This window comes from Mustela putorius, unplaced genomic scaffold (assembly GCF_011764305.1).
Source record: "Mustela putorius furo isolate JIRA1106 unplaced genomic scaffold, ASM1176430v1.1 tig00000450_pilon_pilon_pilon, whole genome shotgun sequence".
Classification (NCBI taxonomy): domain Eukaryota; kingdom Metazoa; phylum Chordata; class Mammalia; order Carnivora; family Mustelidae; genus Mustela; species Mustela putorius.
This window is the reverse complement of record NW_025421385.1, coordinates 12,388,002-12,403,053: the sequence shown is the minus strand read 5'-3', so window position 1 is coordinate 12,403,053 and position 15,052 is coordinate 12,388,002.

Sequence of the window (15,052 nt, the reverse complement as noted above, 5' to 3'; positions counted from 1 at the left end):
TCTATTACACGGTACTGGTGTGCATGTACAGACCCAACCGCAGCGGTGCCGTCTTCTTCAGAAGCAGAATTACTCATTTGGACCTTGATGTCTACCACAATTCATGATCCACAGCAAGAAGCTGAAGAAATCCTCTTCTAAACGGAACTAAATTTGTAGAACTGATACTAGAAGTCACATCTAGATTTCTCCTCCAGCTCCCTCATTTTCCTGACTTTGGGTCTCCTTGAATATAGAGGTCATTTATTCAACCAATGAGATAATTCATTCAGTACTTGTAAGGCATTTAATGAGGCCCAAGGAAGATTCAGAAACAAAAGCCAGTATATGTGAGAGTTATATAGAAATATATATACATATATACAGTCATATATATATATACATATATATGTGTGTATATATATATATATAAAATGTAGTAGTTTGAACTTGAACTCATGGGCTTGAACTCATGACCCTGAGATCAAGACCTGAGCTGAGATCAGGAGTAGGACACTTAACCGACTGAATCACCCAGGTGCCCCTAATGCCAGTAATATTTATAGGTCAAAGGTATTATGTGATTTTTCTGAGGGGTGGATTTTATCTGTAGTCCTTCTCAGAGAACAGTACCCTAGTAGGCCCAGTAAGTTTTAAGGGTCAATGTGATATTAACATTTTGAACCAGACCATACTTTATTAATTTTTTAATTGGAGAGCTAAGGATGGAACATTTTGGATTAGTGGTTATTAGCATAATTTATTTGACAAACACGGGAGTAGCAAAATAAGGAAACTTTTAAGCAGATTATTAATCTGTAAAGACCCAGTCTCCTTCCCCACTCCAAAGCACTGTTTCATGGCTTTTTTCTGGAATGAAAGAAAAAAATAAATAAGGCAAGCTACTCCAAAAATTCAGCTCTATCTTACAATCTGAGTTCCTCTTAATTATCCTATTCTTCTCATCACGTTGCCTTTCCTATTTTCAGAACATTCCAGACTATTTAATGTTTTCTTCACATATAATTGTCTCGTGTATGTCTCTTGAGTTATCTTTTATCTTGAGCAATCCCACACAATTCTGCAAAATGCTGCCTGTGAGGCTTCCTGCAGTTAGAGCGACGCATTCTTATCTACGACATTACCTCACTGCAAAACCAGCGGTTAACTAAATTATCCAGGCTGCTGCTGATTTTGTCTTTCACTCAATTCCATTTGGTCTGAATTCTTCACACCATGGGAATAGTTATCTTCCTAAATACCAGGTTCCCATCAGAAAATTCAGGTAGTCAAGTCCTGAAACTTTTTTTACTGTGCTGTTTTTTATTGTTGTTGTTGTGGTTCTTAAGTCTCACAAGTGCTGCCCTACTTATTGGAATTCTTTTGATCATTCAGTTACGTTAATTAAGTCATCCTGCAGTAGGAAAGCCGATAGTTGGCTTTCTTTTCCTGAGCCCCATCTGTAACTCTGAGATCAACATAAATTGGATAAATGTTCAAAAACCTCACCTATTTTAAACCAGACTTGGAGATGCTGATTAGACTTCTCTAACAAAAAAGAGAAACATTGACACTGTTAAAATTCTATTTTCCAGGATTTATAGCTGTAGTTTTGAAGAGTTGTTATATGAAGAAATACCCACAGAAGAGCTGAGCTTCCTGACCCACAAGGGCTAACGCGGCTAACGAAGCAGGATGCTACACACAAAGAAGGAACCATCAATCCTGCATTTTCCCCGTGGATTTATGTTCCTTTCATTCCAGCTATCAAGTTGCAGAGTGTCCAGAAAGAACAGAACGCCATTTGCCCCAGTGGTTCTTCTAGTTTTGTTTTAACTTGTAAGACTCATAATCTCCAAGACAGTACATACTCGACCAAGAGTTTCAGACTCAATGATTTTTGTTTTAGAGTCCAGAGTACTAACCATTACACGATGAAACCTGATTTTTGTTTCAAATATAAACTCCATGTTGATAATGACAGACAAAAATGGGGAGTGTAAAAAAAAGACTAACTTTTTAAAGTCTCCTAAACCTAAAAATAAAACTATAACTTAAATGGGCCAACTGAGTATTTAACATTAGAAATAAAACACAGGTCGAGTTTCATAAACGCAACCCAACATTCTAACCCAACATTTTACCAAATTCCTTAAGCGGTCAATAAGAATGTAAAAATAATTGTTTATTTAGTATTTTTTATTTTTCTAATGTGAGTTTTGTCTAACAAAAATACTCATAATGACATTTCAAATCAAATTGAAATACATATCCAAATGCTCCAGACTCTAATTAGGCAACTTTAATGAACTTAGAGTTCAGTCTACAGGATGTTTGCTTTTATTACGGAGTCACAGTTGTGTTCAGAGGAGGGCCATTTCTTCATGGTTTTGACCCACCAAAGGTATGTAGATTCTGCAGCCACCACTAAAGAACAGAACCAGATTTTCACTAACAGCACCTTTATTCCTCCCACTTGGATCCTTAGCCATTCGAGCCTGGAACAGGACCCTATTCCTTCATTTTCTACCACTAGTCCCTTGTATTTGGAAATACTATAATCATTTGGGATGGGGGAAAGGTGGGAAGAGAAAGAGCACAGCAGAAAAGCAGGAAGTGCTTCAGTCTACTTCAAAATCAAAAAGAAAAGGATGAAAATTAATACCAATCAGTGTTTTCCTGTAGAGAGTCAAATGATTCCATAGGATTTTAAGAACACTCCCAAAGGTCTAATTGAACACGAAAACTCACATCTGCTGCCAAAAAGTCAGCAAAATGGTTCCTGAAACCCACAACCAGCTCACAAGTGATAGCAACAGTAACTGTTTTAAAATATGCACTGCCCCCAGAAAAAAAAACAAACAAAAAAACTCCCAGATCAAATCTCTTTTTTCCATCTGAGCTCCCCTGAAGTTTTGCTTTTAGTTACAGAGGAATGGAGTTAAATTCATTCTTTTCCCGCTTTTTCCTCCTTCTCCTGAGCTTTCTCCCAGAGAAACAGCTGTGGGGGGTGGGGTAGAAGAGATTCCAAGAACTGGAGGAACCCCTGTTTAGAGGCGGACAGAAAGCCCTTTGGCGCTTAAACTCCAGGTACTCGAGTCCCCCGAAATCCCCTGTTGCTGGGTAGAACCAAACAGAGGGAGGTACCTGCATAATCCCACAGATGTAACCAGCAGGCCTCACTTCTGTCCTGCTCATTAGAATGACCCCAGCGGATGCTACACATTGGCCAGCCAGGGCAAGCAGGGTATCAGAATAATTCCGATGCTGGCCTCACTGGCGGGGCCCCAGACAACACCAAGAGGCTGGGCTGCAACACTGGCCTAAAAAGAATGTCCTTTCTCTGATAATTCACCTCTCTTAATGAGTCTACAGCCAGCCGTATAATCTTAAGCAAGCCTGCCTCTTTGGGACTATAGATGGAGGATTTAGGTCTACAGGGACTTAAAGAATCCTCCTAACTTCAAATTTCTCTTTTTCAAATAACAAAGTGTCAGTTGTTGGGGACGAATGAGAGGAAGGCAGTTTTGCCTCGAGACTTGACCAATTCCTTCCTGTCTGCTGTGAGTCCACAGGGCTGTGTAAAATCAGTTGGTGACACTGCCTTTGAAAATAGGAAATAGAATAGTGATAGGGGGAGAAAAAGAGGCGGCTCAGGCTTCTGTATATTATTTATAGCTTTTAACCATAGAATGAACATGAGCAATTTGTCAAAATGAAGTTATACAGTTTGCCAAAAGCTGTCAATACTGTAATCATAGCAGATCATACTTGGGGTGTTAAGCCAAGGGTTTCGGTTCTGCCAGTAGTAAAATAAAATAAGTAAAAATACTAAATGCACAGAAAAACACTTATTACTACAACTAGGCACTGGTGCCAACTCTGGCTCCTCCTTGATAGTCTGGCTGCCCAGGAAAGAAATGTTACCTGGTGTGAAGTGAGGTGCCCCAATTTCATTTAGGACCCAAACGGCTTTTGCATTTCCAGCCCCCTCCACTTTGGGTTCCCCCCATTCAGGAGATCTTAAGGGCACACACTGTTTAATTTCACTAGTTTATTTGTTTGTTTTAACAATTTAAATTTCATTTAGTTCTGTGGCTTTTTCCTTTCTCCCCCTTCAGATGAAAACATATCCATAAAAAGATCTCTAATTAAATTACTATTTTATAGAGTGAAAACCTAAATTCAGCCATTTTGTTTTTCTAGAAAACAAAACAAAACCATGTGCCAGAATGTTCTAATACGAGCGGTGCCCATATCCTTTCACCAAGTCAGGATTCACTAAATCATTTCATCTCTCTGATCTCTCTGGAGTCAGAAGCCAGAGAGAATCAACCCATCTATAAAGTCTCCCTCAGCTCTATAGATTTATAGATTTATAGATAGAGCTATAGATACATCATCATATTTTTAACCACCACTGCACTCCCTACCATTGTTTAAAAATCCATATAAATACATCTGAGTTTTGCCCTCTCCTACCCAAAGGAATTCCCAGATACAAGTATGGCTTTAATCAGCACTTGATTTTTTTTTCATTCCACATTCATTGTGTAAAATATTATGTCTTTCTGACACAATGAGCTTCCGTCTTCCTCAGTCCGTGTCTCTGTACAACAAGAAATGTCTGAGATATTCAAGACACTAAACTCCTCCACCAATGCAAAGAGAAAAAATGTCTCTCCTACTTCCCCTTTTCTCTTTAACATCTGACTCCGTCACCAGCTTCTTCTATTTAGGGCAGCATCTAGGAATAGAAATGAAATGTTCACATAACTGACAAGGTCTGAAGTCTGACTGATTATCTTTTATACAATTTTTTTTCCTATTTCTTCTGATAGCACTTGTTTCTGTGGTTACTTATTGTAAAAAATGGGAACAATTCAAAGAATGGTGTTATCTTCAGTTACTAATTAATCCACTAAGAAACTTAAAAGCATTCCCTTCTGGGAAAAGGGGGTCTTATAAAGTTGACAAGAGTCCTTTATGCCCAAAAGTGCAGAGGCTAAATCACTGTCGACCTCCAGGAGAGCTGCCATACTTTTAAAGACTCCCTAAAGGCTTCCCATGGAAGACTGCCCAAAGGGGAAGTCTGGTCATGGAGAAAAGTTGAGCCTGATGAATTCCAAATTTGACATTTCAGTCCTTAAGAGGAACCATCATCAGACACGGGCCACAAAGGGGAGCCTCTCATCTGTTCCAACCAAACATGCAGATATTATAGACAAATGGCCCAAGATTTATTCTTTTGCCTTCATTTCTCTATATGCTGTTTATAGCCTCTGAGTAAGGATACACAGTCTCTCACCAGGCTTCTGAACTAAAGGGTAGCTGACCACGATTTTAAATGTTCATCCCCTGGTACAGCATTTATGTACAGACAAGCCTAAGGCTTCCACACAGGAGCTTTGTTTCTATAGACAAAAGAAGTTCCATCAGAAGTAACTTACTTGAGAACCAGAGGCGCTTTTATTTGAACCCTGGGCCATGAAAGTCCAGTCTCCAGTCATTTAGATAATCCTGTTCCATACAAACGTGAAGTGATGATAAGTGACCTTAAATCCATCAGCTAATCCCATAGTTGAAAAAAGAAATATCAAATGTTTGCAATAATGAGCCCCTAAACACCACTGACATATAGTGGCAAAATGACCCAAAATAGTAAGAAAAGAATGACGCTCAAGCCAAATGATGCTTTGTCCAAAATTAATAATAAACAATTTTTTAAAAGCTGTAAAATAAGGTATAATATACTAACATACTTTATACCATATATAAAATAAAGCAAAATTAATTTTGAAATAGTGTCCAACTAATTCTGCAGGTTTTAAAATACATTTGCAAATTCTTTGACATCTCCATTCAAGAGGAAGAGGTTAATTCCCTTCCTTTTGATTGAGTGACTTGCTTCCCATAGAACATGGCAGAAGTGTCTCCAAGACAGTGACTTGGAGACTATGTCTTAAAGAACATGTGGCTTCTGCCTATCAGTGTGTTGGATCAGTCCCAGTGGGAGAAGCCAGCTTCCATGCTGTGAGGAACCCTAAGAGGCCCTGCAGAGAGTTCCGTGTGGCCCAGAACTGGGGCTTCCTGCCACGACCAGGACTAACCTGCCAGCCGTGGAAGTCAGCTGCCTCGGAAGTTATCCTTCAATCCTAGCTGAGCCTTCAAATATCTGCAGCCTTGGTCAAGATCTTGATTGAGAGGCCCTAAGCGGAACCCCTAGCGAAGCCAACTCCGGATGACTGACTCATGGAAAGTAAGTGAGACAGTGAAAATTTATTGCTTTACGCTGGTAAGTTTTATTATTATTAACATATAATATATTGTTTGTTTCAGGGGTACAGGTCCACGAATCATCTGTCTTACACATTTCACAGCACTCACCATAGCACATAACCTCCCCAATGTCCATCACCCATCAGCCCCATCCCTGTCACCCTCCTCCACCTAGCAACCCTCAGTTTGTTTCCTGAGATTAAGAGTTTCTTATGGTTTGTCTCCCTATCTGGTTTCATCTTGTTTCATTTTTTTCCTCCCTTCCCCTATGATCCTCTGTCTTGTTTCTCAAATTCCTCATATCAGTGAGATCATATGATACTTGTCTTTCTCTGATTGACTTATTTCGTTTAGCATAACAGCTAGTTCCACCCACGTCATTGCAAGTGGCAAGATTTCTTTTTCTTTTGATGGCTGCATAGTATTCCATTGCATATATGTACCTCATCTTCTTTATCCGTTCATCTGTTGATGGACATCTGGGCCTTCCCATAGTTTGGCTATTGTGGACACTGCTGCTATAAACATTCAGGTACACATGCCCCTTGGGATCACTACGTTTTTATCTTTAGGGTAAATATCCAGTAGTGCAACTGGGTAGCAACTGGGTAGGGTAGCTCTATTTTCAACTTTTTGAGGAACCTCCATGCTGTTTTCCAGAGTGGCTGCACCAGCCTGCATTCCCACCAACAGTGTAGGAGGGCTCCCCTATCTCCGCATCCTCGCCAGCATCTGTCGTTTCCTAACTTACTAATTTTAACCATTCTGACTGGTATGAGGTGGTATTTCATTGTGGTTTTTATTTGTATTTATCTGATGCCAACTGATGTTGACCACTTTTTCATGTGTCATTGGCCATTTGGATATCTTCTTTACATAAATGTCTCTTCATGTCTTCTGTCCAGTTCTTATTTGGATTATTTGTTCTTTGGGTGTTGAGATTGAGTATTTAAGTTCTCTATAGATTTTGGATACTAGTCCTTTACCCGATATGTCATTTGCGAATATCTTCTCCCATTCTGTCCATCGTCTTTTGGTTTTGTTGACGGTTTTCCTTGGCTGTGCAAAAGGTTTTGATCTTGATGAAGTCCCAACAGTTCATTTTTGCTCCTGCTTCCCTTGCCTTTGGCGATATTTCTAGGAAAAAATTGTTGCAACTGAGGTCGAAGAGGTTGCTGCCTGTGTTCTCCTCAAGGATTTTGATGGATTCCTGCCTCGTGTTTATGCTGTTAAGTTTTGTGGTAAGTTATGCAACAATAGATAACTAATATAGAATATATCTGAACCATTTCTACCATAAGATTTCAATCATATAGATAAATGGTATGTTACTATCTCAAATTATTGATGTCTCCACTGTTGGTCCCATCCCTTTAGAATGTATACTGCATGAAGCAAAACACTTCGTTTTTTTGTTTAGTGTTGTGCACTTACAGTGAAAAACAATGCATGGCACTGAGTAGGTGCACAATAAATATTTCTTGAGTGTATAAATCATGTGAGGAATTCATCATAATCTCTATCAGATAAAGAGTGGAGGATTAAAAAAACTGAAGTATTTCATCAGTAGTAAGCTAAACTGCAGCAAAGTGGTTAAATGATAATAACATTTATAGTAAAGGTGGGATGACTTTTCTAATGTTAAGATAATTTTATTACATAAAGTATCTGTGAAACTATTTGTTGACAAAAGGAAAAGAATGAATTGGAGATAAAATTCTATAATCTCTCCACATAGTGCTAACCAATGAACAATATGAGAAAAAGGGTTCTATAGAAAAACAAGCGAAAGGAAGAAAGAGAGAAAAACAAAAATCAAAACAATAACCAAACACACGTACACACACACACACAAACACACACACACCACCCCTGAATTGAGTGTGGGAGAATGGATATGATGAACTCGATTGATAACTTGAAAATGCTGAGAGACAGTAACATGAGTACAATGTGGTCAGTTCTAAGAGCCAAAATAAATAATACAGTGTTCATTTTCAACACTTGCTAAGCTGTTGCTTTCCTGTGTATACTACGGAGCCAGATAGGACTGTTGGTTTTGTTTTCAGCAGCTTTCCTATTTGCATCTAAAGACCCATCTACTCAAGTAATTATTTTTCCCCTGTGTCCCACTAAATCCTTCTCTACTAAGTGACTATTCATTCAAGTTATACAATTCCTCTGTGCTCCTCCCTGGTAGTCATTGTGTCATTTTCCTTTCTTTGTACTCACTGGACATAAGAGAAATGGTAACTATCCTGCATTTTAACCATTCAGATCTAAGACAACTTTAAAAAGTCTATAAGTATCTTGTTATCAGTTCAACAAGGAGCTGAGTATCTACCATCAGCTCCTACTGTTCTAGGCCTATAAATAAAATAAAATTTTAAAAAATTAGATAATGTTTTCTAAAAGATAATATAACATTACAGCAGTAGACAATATCACCACACCACTCTTGTGTTAGGCAACTGGAGGAATAACAGAATAATTCAGTCTCCTGGCTGAGTTGTGTCACGGAGATGGAAGCTATACAAGGTCAGTGAAATCAAAAATAGGTAAACATTTCAGAAGGAGAAAAGTTCTTGTATGGGTTGTGTGAGCTACAAGAAAAGTTCTTGTATGGTTATGTGGCTTACATCTGTCCTGAAGCAAACAACCCTAGAAAATAAACAGAGAGAGAATGAACAGAAAAAAGGGATAATGCGTAAATAAACCAGACACAAAACCTGACTTAATAATGGAGTTCTGCCTTCCATAGAGAAATAACAATCGATTCTTTATGAGTCATTGATGCTTTGGGAAAGAATCATAATTGCTGAAAGACCATCAAAGCAATCAGAAGAGAAAAGAATCAAGCTAGAGGCATCAGGCTTCCAGATTTCAAACTACACTACAAAGCTATAGCGATCAAAACAGTATGTATGGTATTGGCATTAAAAAAAATGCATCAAGGGGCGCCTGGGTGGCTCAGTGGGTTAAGCCGCTGCCTTCGGCTCAGGTCATGATCTCAGGGTCCTGGGATCGAGTCCCGCATCGGGCTCTCTGATCATCAGGGAGCCTGCTTCCCTCTCTCTCTCTCTCTGCTTGCCTCTCCGTCTACTTGTGATTTCCCACTGTCAAATAAATTAAAAAAAAAAAATTTTTAAAAAAAATGCATCAATCTATAGAACAGAATAAAGAGCCAGAAATAAACAAGTGCATATAGGTCACATGACAAAGGAGCCAATAATACATGGTGAGGAAAGGACAGCCTCTTCAATAAAGGATGTCGGGAAAACTGGGCAGCCCACATGCAAAAAAACGAAGCTGGGCCACTACCTTACACCATACACAAAAATTAATTCAAAATGGATTAAAGACTTGGATATAAGAACTGAAATGGTAGAACTCCTAGAAGAAAACATAGGAAGTAAGCTCCTTGGTAGTGGTCTTAACAATGATACTAAGGATCTGACTTAAAAAGCAAAGGCCACAAAAACATAATGAGTAAGTGGAACTACATTAAACTGTAACACTTCTGCAAAGCAAAGGAAACTGTCAGCAAATTGAGAACAGCCTACTGAATGGGAAAAAAAGAAACATTGCAAATCACGTATCTGATAAGGGGTAAATACCCAAAAGACATAAAGAACTCATACAACTCAATAGCAAAAAACAATCTGATTTTAAAATGGGCAGAAGAACTAAATAGACATTTTTGCAAAGAAAACAGACAGATGGCCAATAGGTACATGAAAAGATGCTTAACATCCCTAGTCATTAGAGAAATGCAAATCAAAACCACAATGAAATATCTTCTCACACCTGTTAAAATGGCCATTATCAAAAAGACAACAAATAATAAGATTTGAAAAGGACATAGAGAAAAAGAAACCCTTGTGCACTATTATTAGGAATGTAAATTGATGCAGCCACAATGGGAAACAGGATGGAGGGTCCTCAAAAAATTAAAAATAGAACTACCATATGATCCAGCAATTCCACTTCTCAGCATTTATCCAAAAAAATTTAAACACTAACTCAAAAAGATATATGCATTGTCATGGTCATTGCAGTATTATTTGTAACAGCCAAGATATGGAAACATAACCTAAGTGTCCATCAGTGGGTGAATAGATAAAGAAAATCACACACACACACACACACACACACACACACACACAAACACAGAGGAATATTATTCAGCCATTAAAAAGAATGAAATCTGGGGCACCTGGGTGGCTCAGTGGGTTGGGCCTCTGCCTTCAGCTTTGGTCATGGTCTCAGAGTACTGGAATCGAGCCCCACATCGGGCTCTCTGCTCGGCGGGGAGCCTGCTTCCCCCTCTCTCTCTGCCTGCTTCTCTGCCTACTTGTGATCTCTGTCTGTCAAATAAATAAATAAAATTAAAAAAAAAAAAAAAGAATGAAATCTTAGGGCACCTGGGTGGCTCAGTCAGTTAAACATCTTCCTTCAGCTCAGGCTGTGTGTGATCTCAGGGTCCTGGGATCAGCCTGTATCTGTCTCCCTACTCAGGAGATAGTCTGCTTCTCTCTCTCCCACTCTACCTGTCCAACCTCCTCCCCACACATGTGCTCACTCTCCCTCTCTCAAATAAATAAAATCTTAAAAAAAAAAAAAAAAAAAAGAATGACATCTTAGGGTGCTTGAGTGGCTCAGTCAGACAAGCAACTATCTCTTGGTTTCAGCTCAGGTCACAATCTCAGGGTTGTGGGATTGAGCCTGGTGTTAGGCTCTGTGTGCAGCGGTTCATCTAACTGGGATCCTCCCTCTCTCTCCCTCTGCCCCTTTCCCTCTTTCTCACAAATAAATCAATCTTTTTTTAAAAAGAATGAAATCTTGCCATTTGCAGGAACATGAATGGACCCTGAGGGCATTATGCTAAGCTAAGTAAGTTAAACAGAGAAAGACAAATACTATGTGATCTCACTTATATGTGGAATTTTAAAAAACAACAATAACAAGCTCACTGATACAAAGAACAAACCGGTGATTGCCCGTAGGGGGGAGGGGTGGGCAAAATGGAAGAAGAGGGTCAGAAGATACACAAAAAGTATGAATTTCCAGTTATAAAAGAAATAAGGATTAGGGATAGAACCTTCAGCAGGGTGGCCAGAGCTAGGAATACTGTGTTACATACTTGAAAGTTGCTCGGAGTAAATTTTAAAAGTGCTCATCACAAGAAAAAAGAAGTTTTCTAATTATGTATGGTGACGGGTGTTCACTAGACATTGTGGTGATCACTTTGCAATATATACAAATATTGAATCATTATTTTGTAGAGCTGAAGCTAACTCTATCTCCATTAAAAAAAAAAAATATATATATATATATATATACATATACATATGAAAGAAATGTTTGGAAGAGGAAACATCAGGGAGGAGACTGAGGGGTGTTTTTCTAGCCAGACTGGGTTACTGTGATGCCCCAGTCAGGCACCAACCACATTTCTCCTTTGATCGATTATTTTGAAAATTTAAATACAGATAAACATCATGAGCCCAGTACAAACAGCTCTCAAATAATCATAATATTGGGGAAGAGGGAAGAAAATCATGGTAAAAATAAAACAAGATGACAAAATGCAGTATCCTAAGGGCTCTGAACATTGCCTCCTGATCTCTCTTCCCCGCTCCACGAGTGCCACCATTCTCCACTCTCCCAGGATCCACATCCCCAAGGGCGTTGCCCACATGCGCATGCACCAGACCCTGTGCTGGCTTGGGCATACAGCAGCCAACCAAACAGATAAAGACCCCCATCTTCTTGGAGTTTGTCCTTTAATGTGGAGGATTCAAACAATAAATAAAATACACAAGGGAAAATATACATATAGATGACAATTAGATGTTAATATCTTTTCACAAAATTTTTTAATGATGGGGAAAGTCTTTGACATTGATATTTACCCTTTCCTCAGATTTATCCTTCCCAAGGAGCCAGGGAGGTGAACCATGTCCCAGCTCTTTTCAGTCATGGGTTAAGGTCTGCTTCCAGGGCAGTGCTAATTTCTTGGCACAGAGCAGGCTCCCTGGGCCAGAGAAAACCTTCAGGCAAAGGGATGCAGATGCCGGTAGTAGGTCATAGGTCCAGCTTGCTCTGCAATGGTAAGGCTGAAAGAAAAGGGTGGAGCAGAGTTTGCTACAGTTTATAATTATATATGCTACATTATAGGACACACTCCTAACAGGTACACTACCAGCTGGATCCCTATGGCTCTCCTCTGCCTATGGACCTCCCTACAGAGGAAGGTGTCCATGGAGCTAAGAGGACATGGCCATTTGGAACCCATGGAACCCCTTCTAGACCATGCTCCATGGTATCCCAGAATTCCTCATAAGAGTAGAACTGTGTCCCCTAACTAAAAAAACATTGTAGTCCTAACCTTCAGTACCTCAGAATGGGACCTTATTTAGAAACTAGGTCTTTACATAGATACCCAGTTGAAATGATGTCATTAGAGTTGGCTCTATTCTGCTACGACTAGTATCCTTATAAAAAGGAAAATCTAGACACAAGGCAGGTGGAAGGAAGATGATGTGAAGAGATACAAGGAGGAGATAGATAGCTAGAAGCCAAAAGGAGAGGCCTCAGTTTCCTCAGAAGGAACGACCCCGTTGACATCCTGAGTTGGACTTCTAGCTGCCAGAACTATGAGACAATAAATTTGTTTAAGCCGCACGGTTGTGGTACTTTGTTACGGAAACCCTTAGTCTGAGAAACGAGTACTCTGCCTACATAGCCCCAAACCTTGGTCAGCGTCTGTGCAGGGCTCTCTCTCAAGTCCATCTACTCACGTCTTTATGGGCCACCAGAGTGCCCTCCCTGGTTTTAAGGTGTAGCCATTGGTAGGGAGGTGTAGATGAAGCTTGCATGCACACGTCTGCATGAAATCTCTCCAAGTAGGGCATGGGACTAGAAGTGGGAGAGGAGTGAGCTCGGTCGGAAGCTAGGGCAAACCCTCCAAGACCCCTTTGTACCAAGGTGGAACTCTGGCGAGTCAAGGACTTCTACATCCAAACCTGGTCTCCCAGGTTGTTAGAATGATATTTCAGTGCTGGAGAGGTATTTAACTTTTTACAATAAAACAGCAACCGGAAACCACTTTAAACAAGTGTGAAGGACAGTCAATTTTTATAAGACAAAAACTTTGAAACTACCCAAGAAAAAGAGCTTCGCTAGTGGTCCCAGAAGCCCTGCTTTGTGCCCTACCCTAATCATGCCCACCCCCCAAAGCAAGCACTATCTTGACTTATAGAATAATGATTTCCTTTGTTGGTTTGTTGTTTTTTTTTTTTTTAAGATTTTATTTATTTATTTGACAGACAGAGATCAGAAGCAGGCAGAGAGGCAGGCAGAGAGAGAGAGAGAAGGAAGCAGGCTCCCCGCCGAGCAGAGAGCCCGATGCAGGCCCCGATCCCAGGACCCTGGGATCATGACCCGAGCGGAAGGCAGAGGCCTTAACCCACTGAGCCACGCAGGCGCCCCCCCTTTGTTGGTTTTATCACCCAAGCATTCATCGCTAGATACTCTATGTTTTGAACCTGATAAATCTTTTAATCTCCAATCTAGTTTTCTCTTCTTTCTATTCCTTTTCTTTACAATGTATCTGTTCAACTTTCCAGCTTATTAGACATGGAGTTTCCCACAGTCTCAATGTTGGTGGTTGCGTTTTCATGGTACACTTTAATACATTTCTCTGTCCTCCGCATTTCCTACACATGGGCAGCTGGATGCAGAAACTTCATTAAACTCAGATTCAGGTGTGACATTTTTGGAAAGTCTAGTAAGTGTTCTTTTGCTTTTTTTCATCAGGGAGACTATCCAGTTTTCATTCTTTTTTATGTTAGCAGCTACTGAAGCTCAATGCCTGGATCTGTTCAATAATTGGAATTACAAAATAGTGGCAGTCTACTGTTTATTCTTTTATTATTTTTTACTTATTAAATAAAATAATCTATAAGATAATTCTTCTACTCATTGATTATACAGTTACCTAGTGGTATAGTTCGTATGGGTAAGGCAGGATAAATCCATGATTTTTTTCTCCTTAAACAGTTTTCAAGATAAGGTTGCTGTTTTGTTTAGTTTTGGTCAACTTTAGAAGATGACTGATTTGTTTCTTTTAATCATATCCAATTTCAAAACCATAGACTTTAATCTATTTGATAGGTTTCAATCCATTTCAGTTTTTATCCTCATAGAAACCCAAATTTTTCTACCTTTGATCAGAGAAATTTGCAAATGGGCTCAGCAAGTCTTTTTGACATCATGTCCATGTCATTTAATCCTCAAAGCAATTCTATGATGTAGGTAGTATTTATTATCCCTATTTTACAAGTGTATTTAGTGCTGTTAAATAATTTGCCCAGGGCCACTAGGTAAATGATGGGAGTTGGAATTCATATCCAGGCAATCTGTTTACAAAGTCTGACCTCTTAATCACCATGATAGCGCTCCATTAACAAAAATATGTCTATCTTTACGTTTATAGTTCTTAACCATGTCCAAAAATATTCTATTATACACTTCTCTGGGGTTTTTTAAATATATACTCTTCTATAATTAATTTTTAGGTGAACTTCTAGCAGACTCTAGTGCAGTCAGGCAATGAGCATAGAATTACCACTGGCTATTGTCACTGTTAGATGAGCTTTTATTGATGGTCATGGCTTGGTGCTGCGTACACACAGAGGTAAAGCATTGTGGTGGGCTCAGCATTATAGTGTAGTTTACAGTTCAACAAAACCAATCCCCAGAGATTCCTCTAGCGCTATTACATTTCAGC